This window comes from Arachis ipaensis, chromosome B01 (genome assembly GCF_000816755.2).
Source record: "Arachis ipaensis cultivar K30076 chromosome B01, Araip1.1, whole genome shotgun sequence".
Lineage (NCBI taxonomy): Eukaryota > Viridiplantae > Streptophyta > Magnoliopsida > Fabales > Fabaceae > Arachis > Arachis ipaensis.
Window position 1 is genome coordinate 118,176,035 of NC_029785.2, and position 7,284 is coordinate 118,183,318.

Consider the following 7,284-nt stretch of genomic DNA (forward strand, 5'->3'; position numbering starts at 1 on the left):
TGAGTTTCATGAATGAAACAAGGTCCTCCATTAGAAATTTGGAGGCACAAGTGGGCCAGCTGAGTAAGAAGATCACTGAAACCCCTCCTAGTGCTCTTCCAAGCAATACAGAAGAAAATCCAAAAGGAGAGTGCAAGGCCATTGACATAGTCAACATGGCTGAACCTAGAGAGGAAGGGGAGGACGTGAATCCCAAGGAGGAAGACCTCCTGGGACGTCCAGTGATCAATAAGGAGTTTCCCTCTGAGGAACCAAAAGAATCTGAGACTCATCTAGAGACCATAGAGATTCCATTAAACCTCCTTATGCCATTCATGAGCTCTGAAGAGTATTCTTCTTCTGAAGAGAATGAAGATGTTACTGAAGAGCAAGTTGCCAAGTTCCTTGGTGCAATCATGAAGCTGAATGCCAATTTATTTAGTAAAGAGACTTGGGGAGATGAACCTCCCTTACTCATCAATGAACTGAGTGATCTGGATCAACTGACATTGCCTCAGAAGAAACAGGATCCTGGAAAGTTCTTAATACCTTGTACCATAGGCACCATGACCTTTGAGAAGGCTCTGTGTGACCTTGGGTCAGGAATAAACCTCATGCCACTCTCTGTAATGGAGAAACTAAGAACCCTTGAGGTACAGGAAGCCAATTTCTCATTAGAAATGGCAGATAAATCCATGAAAATAGCTTATGGACAAGTAGAGGACATGTTAGTAAAGGTTAAAGACCTTTACATCCCTGCTGATTTCATAATCCTGGATACTGGGAAGGATGAGGATGAATCCATCATTCTTGGAAGACCCTTCCTAGCCACAACAAGAGCTGTGATTGATGCGGACAGAGGAGAATTGATCCTTCAATTAAATGAGGACAACCTTGTGTTTAAAACTCAAGGATCTCTCTCTGTACCCATGAAGAGGCACAATAAGCTTCTCTCAAAACAGAGTTAACCAGAGCCCCCACAGTCAAACTCTAAGTTTGGTGTTGGGAGGCCACAACCAAACTCTAAGTTTGGTGTTGAACTCCCATATCCAAACTCTAAGTTTGGTGTTGGAAAGTCTCAACAATGCTCTGAACATCTGTGAGGCTCCATGAGAGCCCACTGTCAAGCTATTGACATTAAAGAAGCGCTTGTTGGGAGGCAACCCAATTTTTATTTATCTAATTTTAATTTATTTTTATTGTTATTTCATGTTTTATTAGGTTCATGATCATGTGGAGTCACAAAATAAATATAAAAATTGAAAACGGAATCAAAAACAGCAGAAGAAAAATCACACCCTGGAGGAGGATCTTACTGGCGTTTAAATGCCAGTAAGGAGCATCTGGCTGGCGTTCAACGCCAGAATAGAGCATGGATCTGGCGTTGAACGCCAGAAACAAGCAGCATCCTGGCGTTCAGACGCCAGAAATGCACACTGAGGAAAGCTGGCGCTGAACGCCAGAAACAAGCATAGAACTGGCGTTCAACGCCAGAAACATGCTGCATCTGAGCGCTGAACGCCCATAACAAGCATCAATTCGGCGTTTAAACGCCAAAATTGCATGCAAAGGCATTTTACATGCCTAATTGGTGCAGGGATGCAAATACCCAAACCCACCCTATATGGCCGAACCTTAACCCCCTCTCCCTTCCCTATATAAAGCCCTCCATTCTTCTTCATTTTCACACAACACAACCCTCTCTTCTCCTTCTTGGCCGAATACACCTCTCCATCCTCTCCTCCATATTTTCTTCTTCTTCTTCATCTATTCTTTCTTCTCTTGCTCGAGGGCGAGCAATATTCTAAGTTTGGTGTGGTAAAAGCATAAGCTTTTTGTTTTTCCATTACCATTGATGGCACCCAAGACCGGAGAATCCTCTAGAAAAGGGAAAGGGAAGACAAAAGCTTCCACCTCCGAGTCATGGGAGATGGAAAGATTCATCTCCAAAGCTCATCAAGACCATTTCTATGATGTTGTGGCCAATAAGAAGGTGATCCCCGAGGTCCCTTTCAAACTCAAGAAAAATGAGTATCCAAAGATCCAACATGAAATCCAAAGAAGAGGTTGGGAAGTTCTAACAAACCCCATCCAACAAGTCGGCATCCTAATGGTTCAAGAGTTCTATGCCAATGCATTGATCACTAGGAACCATGATCAAAGTAAGAACCTGAACCCAAAGAACTATCTCACCATGGTTCGGGGGAAATACTTAGATTTTAGTTCGGAGAATGTGAGGTTGGCGTTTAACTTGCCTATGATGCAAGGAGATGCACGCCCCTACACTAGAAGGGTCAACTTTGATCAAAGGTTGACTAAGTCCTCATGGACATATGTGTGGAAGGAGCTCAATGGAAGATTGACTCAAAAGGCAAACCGGTTCAACTTAGAAGACTAGACCTCAAGCCTGTGGCTAGAGGATGGTTGGAGTTCATCCAACGCTCCATCATTCCCACTAGCAACCGATCTGAAGTTACTATGGATCGAGCCATCATGATTCATAGCATCCTGATTGGAGAGGAAGTAGAAGTTCATGAAGTCATCTCCCTTGAACTCTACAAAATAGCCGAAAAGCCCTCCCCCTTGGCAAGGCTAGCTTTCCCTCATCTTATTTGCCATCTATGTTACTCAGCTGGAGCTTTCATAGAAGGAGACATTCACATTGAGGAAGAGAAGCCCATCACTAAGAAAAGGATGGAGCAAACAAGAGAGCCCACTCATGGAGCTCAAGAAACACGTGAGGAAGCTCATCATCAAGAAATCCCTGAGATACCTCAAGGGATGCACTTTTCTCCACGGAATTTTTGGGAGCAAATCAACACCTCCCTAGGAGAATTAAGTTCCAACATGGGACAACTAAGGGTGGAACATCAAGAGCACTCCATCATCCTTCATGAAATTAGAGAAGATCAAAGAGCAATGAGGGAGGAGCAACAAAGACAAGGAAGAGACATAGAAGAGCTCAAGGACATCATTGGTTCCTCAAGAAGGAAACGCCTTTATCACTAAGGTGGACTCATTCCTTGTTCTTACATTCTCTGTTTTTCGTTTTCTCTATGTAAGTGTTTATCTGTGTTTGTGTCTTTATTACATGATCATTAGTATTAAGTGTCTATGCCTTAAAGTAGTGAATATGAATCCATCACCTCTCTTAAATGAAAAATGTTTTAATTCAAAAGAACAAGAAGTACATGAGTTTCAAATTTATCCTTGAACTTAGTTTAATTATATTGATGTGGTGACAATGCTTCTTGTTTTATGAATGAATGCTTGAACAGTGCATATGTCTTTTGAAGTTGTTGTTTAAGAATGTTAAATATGTTGGCTCTTGAAAGAATGATGACAAAGAGACATGTTATTTGATAATCTGAAAAATTATAAAATTGATTCTTGAAGCAAGAAAAAGCAGTGAATACAAAGCTTGCAGAAAAAAAAATGGCGAAAAAAATAGAAAGAAAAAGAAAAAGCAAGCAGAAAAAGCCAAAAGCTCTTAAAACCAAGAGGCAAGAGCAAAAAGCCAATAACCCTTAAAAAAGGTTCACCCAATTATGTGTCTGTGGCATTTATGTATCCGGTGGTAATATTGGAAAACAAAGTGCTTAGGGCCACAGCCAAGACTCATAAAGTAGCTGTGTTCAAGAATCAACATACTGAACTAGGAGAATCAATAACACTATCTGAACTCTGAGTTCCTATAGAAGCCAATCATTCTGAACCTCAATGGATAAAGTGAGATACCAAAACTATTCAAGAGGCAAAAAGCTACAAGTCCCGCTCATCTGATTGGAGCTAGGTTTCATTGATAGTTTGGAATTTATAGTATATTCTCTTCTTTTTATCCTATTTGATTTTCAGTTGCTTGGGGATAAGCAACAATTTAAGTTTGGTGTTATGATAAGCGGATAATTTATACGCTTTTTGGCATTGTTTTTAGTATGTTTTTAGTAGGATCTAGTTACTTTTAGGGATGTTTTTATTAGTTTTTATGTTAAATCCACATTTCTGGACTTTACTATGAGTTTGTGTGTTTTTCTGTGATTTCAGGTATTTTCTGGCTGAAATTGAAGGACTTGAGCAAAAATCAGATTCAGATGTTGAAAAAGGACTGCTGATGCTGTTGGATTCTGACCTCCCTGCACTCAAAGTGGATTTTTTGGAGCTACAGAACTCAAAATGGCGCGCTTCTAATTGCGTTGGAAAGTAGACATCCAGGGATTTCCAGAAATATATAATAGTTTATACTTTGGCCGAGTTTAGATGACGCAAAAGGGCATTGAACGCCAGTTCTACGCTGCAGTCTGGAGTTAAACACCAAAAACACGTAACAAGCCAGAGTTGAATGCCAGAAACACGTTACAAACTGGCGTTCAACTCCAGAAGAAGCCTCTACACATGTAAACTTCAAGCTCAGCCCAAGCACACATCAAGTGGGCCCCGGAAGTGGATTTATGCATCAATTACTTACTTCTGTAAACCCTAGTAACTAGTTTAGTATAAATAGGACTTTTTACTATTGTATTAGACATCTTCGGATCATCTTATAATTTTTAGTTCATCTTTTGATCATTTTTTAGACCTCTAGACCTCCATGGGAGGCTGGCCACTCGGCCATGCTTACCCTATATTCACTTATGTATTTTTCAACGGTAGAGTTTCTACACTCCATAGAGTAAGGTGTGGAGCTCTACTGTTCCTCATGATTTAATGCAAAGTACTACTATTTTCTATTCAATTCAACTTATTCCGCTTCTAAGATATTCATTCGCACTTCAACATGAATGTGATGAACGTGACAATCATCATCATTCCCTATGAACGCGTGCCTGACAACCACTTTCGTTCTACCTTCGATTAAATGGATATCTCTTGGATATCTAATACAGGGGACCGAGTCCGAGTTATTAAGTATCTTTGTGGTATAAGTTAGAACCCATGGATGGCCATTCCTGAGATCCGGAAAGTCTAAACCTTGTCTGTGGTATTCCGAGTAGGATCTGGGAAGGGATGGCTGTGACGAACTTCAAACTCGCGAATGCTGGGCGTAGTGACAGACGCAAAAGGATAGTAAATCCTATTCCAGTATGATCGAGAACCTCCAGATGATTAGCCATTGAGTGACAGCGCATCGGACCATTTTCACAGAGAGGATGGGATGTAGCCATTGATAACGGTGATGCCTCCAGATGATTAGCCATGCAGTGACAGCGCATCGGACCATTTTCACAGAGAGGATGAGATGTAGCCATTGACAACGGTGATGCCCTTACAGAAAGCTTGCCATGGAAAGGAGTAAGACTGATTGGATGAAGACAACAGGAAAGCAGATGTTTAGAGGAACGAAAGCATCTCTATATGCTTATCTGAAATTCTAACCAATGAATTACATAAGTATTTCTATCTTTACTTTTTGTTTATTTATTATTATTCGAAAACTCCATAACTATTTGATATCCGCCTGACTGAGATCTACAAGATGACCATAGCTTGCTTCATACCAACAATCTCCGTGGGATCGACCCTTACTCACGTAAGGTTTTATTACTTGGACGACCCAGTGCATTTGCTGGTTAGTTGTGCGAAGTTGTGAAGTTATGTCTGGACCATGGTGTTGTGCACCAGTTTTTGGAGCCATTGCCAGGGAGAGAACGAACAACAAATTTACAACCTCAGAGTAACAATTTCGCATACCAGGACCTCCCTTAACATTCGAATTTACCACCCTTACGGGCTCCTTCATTTTCTTAACAATTCCCAAATCATTGCAACAGTACTTACTATTATCAAACAAATCTCAAATCATCAATCAAACTAAGAAATTAACATGACTAGAAATTCCATCAACATTCACAGCCTCAATCCAAACTCAATTCATATCTCAGTTTAACAAACAATACCAATTAAACACCATTCACAACCACAATTCAATAAATTCACATCAATTAGTAATACTAGACTCTCGTAAATTATTTGTAATTATTCAATAAGCTTTTAGGCATTCTTAAATTAAAACATTGAATTTTAAAAACAAAGTCCTACCTCTCTATGAAATAAAATCAATGAAAGCTTCGGAAAAACTTTTTGACTGAGCTGCTGAAGAGGAAAGCGTCATAAATTGTCTGTGTCTCCTAGAATTTCAATTGACTGAACTCAAGAGGAAGCAGAACTACGTCACCATCAATTTCTACCAGACAAAAATAACGTCAACGTGTAGAAGAAGAGAATACAAACAGTTTTACCGGATTAGATTTTTTATTGGAACTACGAATCGTAAGAAATCAAAGCTGAAAGATTAACGGAAGTCATGGTTCTGTCTCTTTCTCTCGGTCACTTCCTTCTCTCTTTTCTTCATATTAGTTCGGTGATAAAAATATCCAAATGAAGCAAGATGATGATTAAAGAATAAAATGGGGCATGTGTCATGTTTATATATATATGTATTCATATAAGCCACTTGGCTTTCTTTCTTTTCGTTTTTCCCTTAATGGTTTCGGCCAAGAAAACTAAATGATAGCTATGATGATGATGATGATGATGATGATGATGATGATAATAAAAAATTTAAATTTTTCTTATTAAAATAGCTTTTAATAAATAATTTAAACTAATAAAATAAATCATAATTAAATTAAATTTTAATAATCATAAAATTCTATTTAATTTTTTTTATAAAATAATTTTTTTAAAAACAAAATCTCAAACAAACATAATAACTCATAAATAACTAATTATTTAATTTTTAAAAATTTAAAGTCTTACAGATATCCTAATCTCTGCTGATGCTGTTGATAGATGGCAAAGTGTAGTCTTCGTCCTAACCATAGTCTCTAGAATGGGAGAAGAATGCAAAGAGAAATCGGAGTGTATGTGAATGTGGGTGTGAGCTTAACCCTTTGATAGACGATTTCTAGGAGCACGATAAGCGCCAGTGCCTCTTCGTATAGCAACCTTCTTTCTCATCTTTATTAAAGAGCAATGAATGCAGTTTTGAGAATGAAGGGAAGTTGGGAGAGAAGATGAACAGTTCATAAGGTGTAACTACTATAAATGATTGATTTTTGAAACCACAATAAGACATTTAAATAATATAAAAAGGTGTTTCAAAAAATTAATTTTGAAAAGAATGCAAGCAAGCAATTGAAAAGGCAAGTTAAAATTTTTTGAAAAACTGAATTTGATTTGACTTGATGAGAAATCCTAAAAATAAATAATTTTAATTTATTATCAAATAAAACAATGAGGCCCACATTTTAAAATATAACTTCTTCTTTTGGGTCCAATAGTGGTGTTAAGGAAACATAATGGACC

The 7,284-nt window shown here is 38.4% G+C and overlaps 1 long non-coding RNA gene across 1 annotated transcript in view; it reads right to left on the bottom strand.

The window, feature by feature from the left end:
* The window catches only part of LOC110272152, a 10,510-nt gene extending 4,626 nt beyond the window's left edge, over positions 1 to 5,884 (bottom strand). Inside the window, exon 1 of the long non-coding RNA XR_002363096.1 lies at positions 5,674 to 5,884. This is a non-coding gene — a long non-coding RNA (uncharacterized LOC110272152). The remainder of the gene's footprint in view (positions 1 to 5,673) is intronic.